This window comes from Somniosus microcephalus, chromosome 18 (assembly GCF_052327205.1).
Source record: "Somniosus microcephalus isolate GS21.2 chromosome 18, FLI_Smic_1.0, whole genome shotgun sequence".
Classification (NCBI taxonomy): domain Eukaryota; kingdom Metazoa; phylum Chordata; class Chondrichthyes; order Squaliformes; family Somniosidae; genus Somniosus; species Somniosus microcephalus.
This window is the reverse complement of record NC_141004.1, coordinates 2,490,420-2,503,388: the sequence shown is the minus strand read 5'-3', so window position 1 is coordinate 2,503,388 and position 12,969 is coordinate 2,490,420. Positions and strand designations below refer to the sequence as shown.

Below are 12,969 nucleotides of genomic sequence, written 5' to 3'. Positions count from 1 at the left end.
AGTACTGCCCCTCCGACAATGCTCCATTCCCTCAGTACTGCCCCTCCGACAGTGCAATATACCCTCAGTACTGCCCCTCCGACAATGCTCCATTCCCTCAGTACTGCCCCTCCGATAGTGCAATATACCCTCAGTACTGCCCCTCCGACAATGCTCCATTCCCTCAGTACTGCCCCTCCGACAGTGCAATATACCCTCAGTACTGCCCCTCCGACAATGCTCCATTCCCTCAGTACTGCCCCTCCGATAGTGCAATATACCCTCAGTACTGCCCCTCCGACAATGCTCCATTCCCTCAGTACTGCCCCTCCGACAGTGCAATATACCCTCAGTACTGCCCCTCCGACAATGCAGAGCTCCCTCAGTACTGCCCCTCGACCTCTGACTCAGAGGTCACTACACGCTGACCCATACCCATGGGGGAAACCAAGAAGGAATATGTGGCCAGTGGCGATCTCTGTATGTTGGGGGCTTCTCTATAATATGATCATCTTGTTGTTGACGAGCTGCCAAGGAAGACACAGACTAACTTTGGTTAGATGGGAGGGAGGAAGACTTTCATTTATATAGCGCCTTTCACAACCAGCGGACGTCCCAAAGTGCTTTACAGCCAATGAAGTACTTTTTGAAGTATGGTCACTAGTTGTAATGTAGGAAACACGGCAACGACTACACGTTGTGCTGTGGTGATGTAATTGTGGTTTGAGATCTCCTGGACTGGGGAAGGTGCAACACAAGGGCCAAAGGAAGTGGTGTATTTCCCGTGTTCCCCAGGAAGTGTTTCTGAGGCTCCAGCACAGCCCCTTGACGAGTATTTAATGGTAAACTTAAATACTCACCAGGTCACTAACCCAAAGGAGACAGTACTGCCAACCCCACAATCTCAGAAATCAGGAGACAAACTCTTAAAAATCATGAGATTTGGTAAGAAATCATGAGTTGCTATTTTTTAGTTTATAAACCCATTTAGTGGCTTTATTTAATCTCTAACAGGTCACAGCTCTTTACAAAAACTTTATTACTACATTTGAAAATGCTTTACAAAATCTTTTTAAAGCTTCTATCTGTTCTCACCACCTGGTGCCCACACAACCACTGTGCAAAGCAGTCCCTGCAGCTAAAGGTATGTTTAGGGGAAAAACCAATCTAAAATGCCTTCCCAAGGAGTCAGGAGTTGCGATCACCCCCATTGAACATTGATGTGATGGGTGATGGGTGATTGATGTGAAAACGTTTATCTTCCCTTCACTTTTTTTACACTTCCTCTCAGTTTCTTTCTCTCATCTCTGTCACCCCCTTTCCTCGTTTCCTTGTACCTCACTACCTCGTGCCCTCAGTATCTGCTCCTCTCTTTACCTGCCCGGTCTCTCCCACACTCCTCTCTCCCCGGCCACGGCACTCTCTTCCTTTCGCCTCTCCATCCCTCGCTCTCCCTCCTCCACTGGTCTCGCTCTCTTTCCCCCTCCCCTGTGTCTCGTCCTCTCTCTCTCTACCCCATATCTCTCGCATTCCTCTCTCTCTACCTCCATCTCTCTCCCGCATCACTCTTCCACATCTTTCTGTTTGTACTCCAATCATACCCTTTCCTCTCTGTACCCCATCTCTCTCGCTCCCTGCCACTCTTCCCCCTCTCTCTCTCTCTCTCTCGCTTCCTGCCACTTCCCTCCCTCTCTCTCTCGCTTCCTGCCACTCTTCCCTCTCTCTCTCTCTCTCTCGCTTCCTGCCACTCTTCTCTCTCTCTCTCTCTCTCTCTCGCTCCCTGCCACTCTTCCCTCTCTCTCTCTCTCCCTGCCACTCTTCTCTCTCTCTCTCTCTCGCTCCCTGCCACTCTTCCCTCTCTCTCTCTCTCTCTCGCTCCTTGCCACTCTTCCCTCTCTCTCTCGCTCCCTGCCACTCTTCCCTCTCTCTCTCTCTCTCTCTCGCTCCCTGCCACTCTTCTCTCTCTCTGCCTCCATCTCTTTCTCCCTCTCGCTCTTCCTGAATCTCTCTCTATCTGAGTGACACTGAGCCACACAGACAGTGAGGGCCGAGGCTCAATTCAGGCTCTGTGCTCACTTAGCTGATATAAGGATGCAGTTTACATCAGTATTGTTGCTAGGAATGAGGCGTGGTTTTATTACCTTCAGCTGCCTAGGTGCTAAGCTCTGGAGTTTCCCCCCTAAACCTCGCTCCCTCTCTCCTCTTTTAAGATGCTCCTTAAAGCCTACCTCTTTGACCAACTGTCCTAATGTCTCTTTCTTTGGCTCGGTGTCAATTTTTAAAGACTAATAACGTTCCCGTGAAGCACCTTGGGACTTTTTACTATGTTAAAGGCACTATATAAATGCAAGATGTTGTTGTTGTTGGTTCGTGCTGACTGCCATCCAGTGAGTGCTGTTGTACTGCGGATGATGAATGGAGGTTCGGTTGTGAATGCCCTGCCGGCACTTATTTAGCTTGAAGAACGGTCACTTAAGAAAGGTACTGGGAAAAGTGTCTGATTTTTTTCATTTTCTTTATCCAGGTTTCCCTTCACACTGGGAAGCCTCCGTTATACACGACCCCTCCCTCCCTCCTCCCTGCCCAAGGGGCATCAACCAATTGAGCTTCCCATCTCCCGCCAGCTGAGGTCAGATAGCTCAGTGCAACCCCTTCATGATGTGATCGGGTCAGTACCAGGCTGATGAGGTGTCCACCCACTGACCCAGTGGGCACTTCCTAGTCCTTTCATCCTTGTACTTCCGAGGGTCATTCCTCTCGACACTCTGCTCTCCTGTTTGTCTTCACTTGAGCCGCTGTTGTTTAGAATTTGGTTCATAGCTGAAATACTTTTGTATTTGGCACTCGTGCCTTTCCGCTCTCTCGCTCCAGCCAGAAGAACTCACTAACCTTTGGTCCATTGCCAGAGTTACAGGCACGAACCTGCTCAAAGGCTCGTTACTAAATCCAGTAACAAGCCTCATTTACACAGTCACCAAGTAAAGCAACCGTGGAATGTGACTGGACATTCCATCCCTCCCCCTTCCCCCATCTCCCCACCTTTCCCCTCCCCTCTCCCCTCTCCCCTTCCCCATCTCCCCATCTCCACCCCTCCCCTCTCCCCTCTCCCCTTCCCCCATCTCCCCACCTTTCCCCTCCCCTCTCCCCTCTCCCCTTCCCCCATCTCCCCACCTTTCCCCTCCCCTCTCCCCTCTCCCCTTCCCCATCTCCCCATCTCCACCCCTCCCCTTCCCCCATTTGTGTTAGCTGTGGCTCAGTGGGCAGCACTCTTGCCTCTGAGTCAGAAGGTTGTGGGTTCAAGTCCCACTCCAGAGACTTGAGCACAAAAATCTAGGCTGGTACTCCAGTGCAGTGCTGAGGGAGTGCTGTACTGTCGGATGTACCGTCTTTTGGATGAGACATTAAACCGAGGCCCCATCTGCTCTCTCAGGTGGATGTAAAAGATCTCATGGTACTATTTCGAAGAAGAGCAGGGGAGTTCTCCCCGGTGTCCCGGCCAACATTTATCCCTCAATCAATATAATAAAAACAGATTATCTGGTTATTATCACATTGCTGTTTGTGGGAGCTTGCTGTGCGCAAATTGGCTATCCCACATTACAACAGTGACTACACTTCAAAAGTATTTCATTGGCTGTAAAGTGCTTTGAGACGTCCGGTAGTCGTGAAAGGCGCTATAGAAATGTAAGTCTTTTTCCTCCATCTCCCATCACCACCACTCCCCCTCTCTCCTCTCCCTTTCCCCCATCCCCCACCCCGCTCTCCTTCCCCCATCTCCCCGCTTCCCCCTCCAAGTCTGGATTACCGTGACACCCCCTCCCTCTACTGTCTTTGTTGGGTAAGGGTATCGAGGGATATGGAGCAAAGGTGGGCAAAGGGAGTTGAGGTACAGATCAGCCATGATCTGGTGAATGGTGGAGCAGGCACCAGGGACTGAATGGCCTCCTCCTGTTCCTATGGAAGAGTTTTCTGTTGTCACAGTCCTGCAACTCTTGAATTATTTAGCTTCACCTTGTCTCTTGATGCAGTTCTCCATTCTTTCAAAAACCTGCTCTATTCCTATATCCTTGACCTCTCCTTGGCTCACCCCTTATAACCATCTCCTTATTGCTGCTTGATGAGTGATTGGCTACTTTATGAAGCTCTCTGGGGTGCTTTGCTAAGTTCAAGGTGCTTTATAAATGCAGCTTATTGTCGAACAGTCCGTTAACACTCACTGCAGCTCACATTGAAGAATAGTCACCTGGGTTAAAGATATCGGCCTAGAAATTCGGTTTTGGCGCAGCGAGGGCTTTAGCGCCGGAAGTTAGTGCCGGCGCTAAGTCCCCCTGCGCGCGCCAAAAATTCAGTAGCGCCGCGCCCAAACGGCTGCCGGCGCTACTGAGGGGTCTCAGCGCCTCAAAACTGGCGCCACGCGCCGCATTGCGGCGCTATTCCGGCGCTGCGGCGCCCACTGCGGTGCGGCAGGCTCGGGAAGTGCAGGCCTCCTCCTTCCGTTAAGGAGGAGCTGCCTGCACCCGGCCGCGGCCCGCGATAATCTTTTTAAAAATGAGCCCGGCACCTCGGACAAGTGCCGGGCTTGCTTCTGTTCCGGGGGGGGCGGCGGGGGGAAGTCCGGGGAGGGAGCTGCGGCCAGGCGGCCGGCGGGAAAGCGGCTGGCCGCCGCGGGGCCTTTAATGCGCTGGCGCAAAGTTCTGTAAGGCACCTCTGCCAGAACGTTGCTTGCGGCTGCCACGGGCGAGGCGGCCGCAACTCAATTTCCGAGTTCGTGCGGGTTACCATGGCAACCGGGACGCTGCGCACACCGATGACGTCATCGGTGCCGGCGCAGCGCTACCGGCCTAACGCCGATTTAGGGCCCCTGTCAATTTCTAAACTGGCCATAACTTCGGCGCTAGGCCCTCTAGCGCCTCAAAAGCGGCGCTAAGGCCAGTGAATTTCTAGGCCATCGTACCTGTAGTGTATGTACTTTGCAGAAGGAACTATATTCTGCAGCCCCTGTATATTGCAGTACCAGTAGTGACCACCCCTGTATATAAGCCTGTGTAGTAACTTTGTATGGTAGTTCCAGTTTTGTCTCCACTCAGTAAACACCTGTTGTAACCAACTCCTGCAGTCCGTGTCTCAATTACACACGGACATAATACTGGCGACGAGCAGATCCGAACTTACCTACAGTCTGCACCACCTGATGGGGATCCATCCCTGAAGCGAAGCTGTCAGAGGTCGAGGCCAGAAGGAAGAAAGAAAAAAAAACAAACAGAAGAAACGGGTGTCGACTGTGGGCAACCGCCTCTGATTCATCGGATTTGAAGATTTGCAGGAGAGGCTGTCGAGAGCGGGGCTTGGTTATCCTGTCTATGGTGTTCCAGCTAATCAGGCTGGTGGCAGGTAGTACACTGATCCTTCCTGGACTGCGGCGGGCTAGAGCTCGATCGGGTGGCTTTTCAACGGGGCCGAGCAGCGTTGTCGGGAAGAGGAGAGAGAGAGAGGGTGGAGCACACAGGGCGCGGCCAGTGCTACGAAGCCGGGCAGCGTACAGACCCGAGAAGAGGGAGGAAAGTGTCCCGTAGGGTTTGCTCTGACGACGGGAAAATAAAAGAAATTAGAAGCGCAGAAAGTCGCGAGGAGCTGCAGTTTGCCACGGGGACCGCGGAGAGCAGCGTTAGCAGCAGCGCGGGGGGGGAAGTGCGCGAAGACCATAGGGCGTCGCCATCAAGGCATAAAAACACCAGCAACAGCGCTAGCAGCAGCGGAGAAGACAGAAAGTGCGGGAGGCGCCATCTTAATCCAGCAGGAAAGAAGGCAAAGCGCGGGAGGCGCCATTTTGTTCAATCGGGGAAGAAGGCAAAGCGCGGAAGGCGCCAACTTAGATTTCCAAGATGCCGAAGACTGGCAATATCACTGCCTTCGATAATGCAATAGAAGACTGGACCACGTATGTGGAAAGAGTCGAAGTATATTGCAAGGCAAACGAAGTAGCCGATGAGAAAAAGGCATCGGTACTACTAAAATTAATGGGCGCAAGAACGTACGGCCTATTGCGGAACCTGATCACTCCAGCCAAACCGATGGCGAAGAGTTTTAACGAAATTGTTGATATCCTACAGGAACACCTAAATCCTACACCGCTGCTGATAGCAGAAAGATTTAAATTCCACAGGAGAAATCAGCATAAAGATGAGAGCAATGCTGATTACCTTACGGAACTACGCAAGCTATCAAAGCACTGCCAGTTCGGAGCAGGACTGACAGATACTCTACGGGACAAATTTGTCTGTGGACTCCTGAGTGAAGGAACCCAGAAGAGGTTACTCTCAGAGAAAGAGCTGACGCTGGATAAGGCTTTCAGCTTGGCAGTATCATACGAAGCAGCAGCAAGGGGAGCTGCGGAAATACAGCAAAAGCCACAGGAATACGGCACCCATGAAATGACACGGGGATTTGAAAAATGTTATCGCTGCGGCAGAACAACCCATGACCAGAAGGACTGCTGGTCCAAGGACAAAATATGCAGGCAATGCGGAAAGATGGGACACATTGCACGAGTTTGCAGGTCTGGAAAGAAGACTAACGACAACAAAAAGGCTACTAAGGAACAGTACAGGAAAGTACAAAAGATGACGGACAGTAGTTCCGAAGACCAGAAGAGCGATAGTGAATCCGGGAACAAGAGACTAAGCTGTCTCAAACTTCACAACGTAATCGCGAAAGAGGATCACCGAACCATTTGGGTCACCCTCACGATAGCAGGGTCCCAAGTCAAAATGGAATTGGATACAGGATCAGCCCTGACCGTCATGAATCGACGAGACTACGAGCGGCTATTCTCACACATACCCTTGAAAGAGACATCCATTGTCTTGAAGACGTATACGGGGCAGAAAGTATACCCCAGAGGGAAAAATAAGGGTGCTTGTCGAATACAACGGCAAAGAAATACAGAAATTGTATCTGTACATACTGCAAGATGGTGGACCACCGTTATTGGGACGTGAATGGATCAGAAAGATAAGTTTAGACTGGCACTCCATTCAGGCACTGACTGTGGCTGGTAAAAAGGATGACGACGTCACACCTGGACGATTGTCAAAAATCTTAGCTAACGCTGAAGAGGTATTTCAACAAGAACTGGGAACTCGTAAAGGCCTAACCGCCTCGATAAAAATAGAAGAGAATGCAATTCCCAAGTTTTTCAAAGCAAGACCGGTACCGTATGCAATTCGCCCAGCAGTCGAGGCAGAGCTGGAGAATCTGGAGAATGCAGGCGTGTTATCTAAGGTAGACTGGAGCGAGTGGGCGACACCCATCGTTCCTGTCATGAAAAAGCCATTAAACAATAAGTCTGAGGAGCCAAGGAAGGTTCGCATCTGTAGGGACTTCAAGGTGACGGTGAACCCTGTCCTTCACACAGTACAATATCCTCTTCCAAGGATAGAAGATATTTTCGCCTCACTATCTGGAGGGAAGCGTTTTACAAAAATTGACCGAGCACAAGCATATTTGCAGATGGAGGTTGAAGAATCCTCTAGGAAGTATCTCACGATAAACACTCACAAAGGTCTTTACCAGTATAATCGACTGGTATTCGGAGTAGCATCAGCTCTGGCGATATGGCAAAGAGCAATGGAACAAGTCCTGCAAGGGATTCCGGGGACTCAGTGTTACTTGGACGACATCCTAGTGACAGGTGAAGATGAGAGTGAACACCTTGCCAACCTAGAGCAGGTGCTCACTAGACTAAGAGAACACGGGCTACGAGCCAACCGCCCCAAGTGCGAGTTTTTTAAGAAACAGATATCGTATTGTGGCCACGTGATTGATGAAGAGGGGTTACATAAGTCCCCTGACAAAATTGAAGCGGTAGTTAAGGCTCCAGCGCCTGAAAATGTGTCGCAACTGAGGTAATTCCTAGGATTGGTGAATTACTACCATAAGTTTTTGCCGAATTTGTCCACAATTATGCACCCACTGAACGCCCTACTACAAACTGGAGTAGCATGGAAATGGAGCGATGAATGTAAGCGGGCTTTTCAGAAGTGTAAGGACTTAATCACTTCAAGAGAAGTATTGGCTCACTACAACCCATCACTACCGATAAGACTGGCGTGTGATGCGTCTCCCTACGGCATTGGAGCGGTACTGTCACATAAATTCCTTGATGGGTTAAAGAGGCCGATAGCTTTTGCGTCATGCTCGTTAACTTCAGCCGAGCGTAACTACGCCCAGATTGACAGAGAGGCACTCAGCCTAGTGTGGGGGGTGAAGAAGTTCAATCACTACCTGCACGGTCAGAAATTTACTCTACTAACTGATCATCAACCTCTTGTCTCCATTTTCAACCCTCAGAAGGGCGTCCCGATAATGACAGCACAACGGCTACAGAGGTGGTCCCTTTTCCTAGGGGCACACCAATATGACATCGAGTACAAAGGAACTAAACAGCATGGGAATGCTGATGGATTGTCGCGCCTACCGTTGCCGACGGTGGAAGAAGCACCTGCAGTGGATCCTGTGGAGATATTCCACTCGACCATAGTCGAATGTCTACCTGTGACGAATGCAAACATAGAAAAGGAAACGCGAAATGACCCGACACTCTCCAGGGTCTATGATTTAACGGTGAAGGGATGGCCAGCACATGGCGAACCACTGTTGCCAGCATTCTCGCCGAGAAGAGAACAGCTGTCAGTGTGCAGAGGAACCTTGATGTGTGGATCCAGAGTAGTAATTCCACCCAAATTGAAGGATAGAGTGCTCAATGAGCTTCATGAGGGTCATCTGGGAGGGGTAAAAATGAAGAACTTAGCCAGAGCGTTTGTGTGGTGGCCGGGAATCGATAGAGAAATCGAAGAGATGACCAAGAGCTGTACAGGATGCCAGAAGGTCCAAAACGCCCCACCACAAGCCCCTCTACATCCATGGGAGTGGCCCTCATCTCCATGGCAAAGGGTGCACATTGATTTTGCTGGTCCATTTATGGACTCGATGTTTTTAATTGCGGTGGATGCACATTCAAAGTGGCCAGAGGTAATAAAAATGTCCTCAACCACCACAGAAAAAACTATCACAGTCTTACGAACCATATTCGCCAGAAATGGGCTGCCTGAACAGATTTGCTCCAACAATGGACCACAGTTTGTGTCTGAAGAGTTCCGAAGGTTCTTAAAGAACAATGGTGTTAAGCATTACACATCCGCCCCATATCATCCAGCCACCAATGGATTGGCTGAGAGGTTCATTCAAACATTCAAGAAGGCTATCAAGGCAATGTGTAATGAAGACATACCCCTACAACACAAGGTGGATAACTTCTTGTTTGCCTACCGGAATGCGACACATGCGGTTACCAACCAAACTCCAGCCATGATGTTCTTCAATCGAAGACTACGATGCCGCTTGGATTTGGTTAAGCCAAACATCAGAAGAGATGTGGAGAACAGGCAGTTTCAGAATATGAATGAAAGGCCGACCAGGAGTTTTTAAGATAGGTCAACCAGTTTTGGCCCGGGACTACCGCACAGAGAAATGGCAGCCAGGAACGATCTGCACACGGCAAGGACCTCTAATGTATACCGTGGATGTTGGAGAGAGCATTGTAAGACGCCATGCTGACCAGATTCTAGAGTCACTGGAAAACGTCAATTCCACACCACGATCCGATACACCTGGTGATGAAACCAAAGTACCAATTGCATCTACCTCAGAATCGGTTATATTGGAAGCAGACGAACCAAACAACGATGTTGATCCCGAATCAACTTTGCCAGAAGAACCTGATACCCCAAAGAGGCGTTATCCAGACAGAATCAGGAAGCCTCCTCAAAGACTGAACTTATAATTGCTTAACTTCAGCTAATTTATCTAGCAACTGTAATTGTAAATATGTTATTTAATTATTAATCGAATGTTATGTACTGTTTAGCTAAAAGGGGAGGAATTGTAGTGTATGTACTTTGCAGAAGGAACTTTATTCTGCAGCCCCTGTATATTGCAGTACCTGTACCAGTAGTGACCACCCCTGTATATAAGCCTGTGTAGTAACTTTGCATAGTAGTTCCAGTTTTGTCTCCACTCAGTAAACACCTGTTGTAACCAACTCCTGCAGTCCGTGTCTCAATTACACACGGACATAATAGTACCTTTCAGGACGTCCCAAAGTGCTTTACAGCCAATGAAGTTCTTTTTGACAAAAGCAAAATACTGCGGATGCTGGAAATCTGAAATAAAAACAGAAAATGCTGGAAACACTCAGCAGGCCAGGCAGCATCTGTGGCGAGAGAAACAGAGTTAACGTTTCAGGTCGATGACCTTTTGTCAGAACTGGAAAAAGTTTGAGATGTAACAGTTTTGAAGCAGGTGCAGAGACAGGGAAAGGGGGGAGGAAAGAACAAACGGGAAGGTCTGTGATAGGGTGGAAGGCAGGAGAGATTAAATGGCAAAAGGTATAACGTGCAAAGCAAAAGGAGATGGTAATGAGACAAGTAAAGAAACAAAAGATGAGTCTAGAAGAGGTGTAAATGGAAACAACAGAATCATCAACAGCTGTCGTGTGAAAAAATAGGGGCCGAGGTTATTGTCTGAAATTGTTGAACTCGATGTTGAGTCCAGAAGGCTGTAAAGTGCCTAATCGAAAGATGAGGTGCTGTTCCTCGAGCTTACGCTGAGCTTCGTTGGAACAGTGTAAGAGGCCGAGGACAGAGAGGTCAGAGTGGGAGTGGAGCGGAGAATTAAAGTGACAGGCGACCGGAAGCTCAGGGTCACGCTTACAGACTGAACGGAGGTGTTCCGCAAAGCGGTTGCCCACTCTGCATTAGGTCTCTCCAATGTAGAGGAGACCGCATCGTGAGCAGCAAATACAGTATATTAAATTGCAAGAAGTACAAGTAAATCGCTGTTTCACCTGGAAGGAGTGTTTGGGGCCCGGGACAGTGGGAAGGGAGGAGGTAAAAGGGCAGGTGTTGCACCTCCTGCGCTCGCACAGGAAGGTGCCATGGGGAGGGGAAGGGGTGTTGGGGGTGATTGAGGAGTGGACCAGGGTGTTGCGGAGGGAGCAGTCCCTTTGGAATGTTGGGAGAGGAGGGGAGGGGAAGATGCATTTGGTGGTGGGATCACGCTGGAAGTGGCAGAAATGGTGGAGGATGATCCATTGAATGTGGAGGCTGGTGGGGTGAAAGGTAAGAACAAGGGGTTTTTGAAGTACTTTTTGAAGTGTAGTCTTTTTACTAGAGTAAGAAAAAGTAAAGTATTAGGTGGGGTCAGACTAAGAGAATACTGTTGGATCCGTGGTTCAGTGGATAAATAATCACACGGATGCTGCACATAAACAAATAACAGGTCTTTACTGGAGGAGGGTAATCTCTAGACTGGGGTACAGAGGCATGCGCACAGCTTATATACCGGTGTGGTCACTGCCGGTACTACAGTATACAGGAGCTGTAAAAAGTAGTTCTGACTTAAAGGCACATACACTACAATTCCTCCCTTTTTAGATTAATACTACCCCCTTAATATTCAAATAACAATTACATTTTTACATGTACATTCAATAACAAAAGTCCATTTATAGATTTAGTCTTTGGGGCGGCTTCCTGACCCTTTCGGGATAGCGCCTTTCCGGAGGTTCTTGTTCTTGGTGCAGAGGCGATTCTGACCCCCTTTCCACAGAAACCACAGAAACCCCACAGTGCAGATAGAGGCCATTTCGGCCCATCGAGCCTGCACCGACACATATCCCACCCTATCCCCGTAACCCCACGTATTTAATCCCCCTAACACTAAGGGTCAATTTATCATAGTCAATCAACCTAACTCGCACATCTTTGGACTGTGGGAGGAAACCAGAGCACCCGGAGGAAACCCACGCAAACACGGGGAGAATGTGCAAACTCCACACAGACAGTCACCCGAGGCTAGATTCGAACCCGGGTCCCTGGCGCTGTGAGGCAACAGTGCCAACCATTATGCCACCGTGCTTCATCGGGTAGTTCATCGGGTTCCACTGCTACTGGGTCTGAAGTAGATGCTACCGGTATGTCGGGTTCATCCCAAGGTACTCAAGACATGGGGTTGACGCATTCCTGTGATGCTAAGATCTGATCGACGTGGCGTCTCACAATGTTCTCCCCGACATCCACTGTGTACATTAATGGCCGCTGCCTTGTACATATCGTTCCGGGTTGCCACTTCTCTGTTCGATAGTCCCGGGCCAAGACTGGTTGCCCTACATTGAAGCTCCTTGTCGGCTTCTCGTTGATGTGCTGGAATTGTTTGTCCTCAACATTTCTTCGCACATTTGGTCTGAGCAAGTCCAGACGAGATCTCAACCTGCGGTTAAAGAACATCATGGCCGGGGTCTGGTTGGTAACTGCATGTGTCGCGTTTCGGTAGGCTAATAAGAAATTGTCCATCTTATGCTGTAGTGGAATTTCCTCGTCGCACATGGCCTTTATCGCCTTCTTAAAGGTTTGTACGAACCTCTCAGCCAATCCATTGGTGGCTGGATGATACGGGGTGGATGTGTAATGCCTTACCCCATTCCTTTTCATGAATTTTTGGAACTCGTCGGACACAAACTGTGGTCCATTATCAGAGCAGATCTGCTCTGGCAACCCGTTTCTGGCAAATATGGTCCGTAGGACTGCAATCGTTTTCTCTGTAGTGGTTGAAGACATCTTTATCACCTCAGGCCACTTTGAATGAGCATCCACTGCTATTAAGAACATTGAGTCCATGAATGGACCAGCGAAATCAATGTGCACCCGTTGCCATGGAGAGGAGAGCCACTCCCATGGGTGTAGAGGGGCATGTGGTGGTGCATTTTGGACCTTCTGGCATCCTAAGCAGCTCTTAGTTGGGTCTTCAATTTGTTGATCGATTCCCGGCCACCACACATAAGCCCTAGCTAGGCTTTTCATTTTCGCTCCCCCGAGATGACCTTCATGTAGCTCATTTAGCACTCTCTCCCTTAACTTGGGTGGAATCACCACT

The 12,969-nt window shown here is 49.5% G+C and overlaps 1 protein-coding gene and 1 long non-coding RNA gene across 2 annotated transcripts in view; one reads left to right on the top strand and one right to left on the bottom strand.

The window, feature by feature from the left end:
* The window catches only part of LOC147104976 (uncharacterized), a 72,524-nt gene that overhangs the window by 357 nt on the left and 59,198 nt on the right, over positions 1-12,969 (bottom strand). The window lies entirely within an intron of this gene.
* Positions 1-12,969, top strand: part of slc16a4 (solute carrier family 16 member 4) — a 187,031-nt gene that overhangs the window by 130,084 nt on the left and 43,978 nt on the right. The gene's annotated exons all lie outside the window — the stretch shown is intronic.